The following is a 1,350-nucleotide window of genomic DNA, read 5'->3' on the forward strand; positions in this document are numbered from 1 at the left end:
ATTATATATAAAAAAAATTATGATTAAATAATTACTTTTGTTATTTTTGAATATTTTGTAAGAAAAATAATATATTTTTATTAAAAAAATTACTAATAAATTTAATTAGAGATAGTGTAAAATATAAAAAAATAAATCATTCATATATTTTTTATTATTTTAATTGTTAATTAATTTGTTTTTTTACTAAATTATCATTTCAAATAAATCTATTTTATTTTATTCATTCTTAATAAAAAATAATTGTAACAAAAAATTATATATAAAGTAAATCTTTAATATTAATATTTCCTATTTTTCTTTAATTTTAATAAATTTAAATATTTAAAAAATAAAATAATTCACATATAAAATATAATAATTTCAATTACTTTAAATTTATATATATATTTAAAACCATAACTTACTAAAATATATATTAAAATAAATAATAAATAATGTAATATAATACATTAGCTAGTTTGAAAATAAATAATAAATAATGTAATATAATACATTAGCTAGTTTGAAACGTTGAATATATAATATTTTAAAAATTGGTTTTTCAATCCATTAAATAATTTTTAAAGACTAATTTATCAAATGTTTAAATTAACGGTTCGATAATTCAAACAACTAGTAAAAACTTTTCAAATAGTTAAAAGCTCTTAAAAGAAATATTTTCCAAACACCCTTATATTCTAAAAATTAAAACAATAAATTTCTAATCAGCTCAGCTTTTCATGCCGAGCCAAAATGATCTGAGTTTAAAATTAGGCCAAGTTGGCCCGGACTCATTTCAAATCTAACCCAAACTTAGGCCAAAGGTCAAAAATATTCTCGAGTTGTCGAAGAGCCAACACATAAGTATTCTCTTTGATACGATCGATCGACGCCTTGAGAAGCTCGACCTTCAATTCGTCGCCTAAGTGCATTTCTTGCCTATAAAATTCGTTAGGGTTAAAAAATTCTTTAACTTTGTCGAACCCCACGCGAATAATCACCGTTAGGGTTAAAAAATTCTTAAACTTCGTCGACCAAACCCTCTCGCACCATTTGATCGACCTTAGTCGAGAGGCGACCATGTAAGAAAGCGGCGGATACGTCGATCCAAATAAGGCAAAATTCACATTTTTAGCTAAATGAGGGATTATTTAGCAAAAGTGCCCTCAAAAAGGAATTCGAACCTCTGGCGATAATCGGGAGGTTCCCCCGCTCGATTATCGCCTCCACTTTGCGCTTCGCATATCGAACAAAATCTTCTGCGGTGAAATCCTTGTCGGGATCGATGAATCCTAGCAGATGATGTGGCACGTCCCCGGCTTCTTCGGGGGTGGCCTTGTTCGACACTAAAAGTAATTTACTTACCAT

General features: G+C 27.3%; 1 pseudogene; it reads right to left on the reverse strand.

Moving 5' to 3' along the window:
• Window positions 1–773: 773 nt before the first annotated feature.
• Window positions 774–1,350, reverse strand: LOC127250181 (adenylate isopentenyltransferase 5, chloroplastic-like; annotated as a pseudogene).

Source organism: Andrographis paniculata, unplaced genomic scaffold (assembly GCF_009805555.1).
Source record: "Andrographis paniculata isolate CXL003 unplaced genomic scaffold, ASM980555v1 Contig37END, whole genome shotgun sequence".
Lineage (NCBI taxonomy): Eukaryota > Viridiplantae > Streptophyta > Magnoliopsida > Lamiales > Acanthaceae > Andrographis > Andrographis paniculata.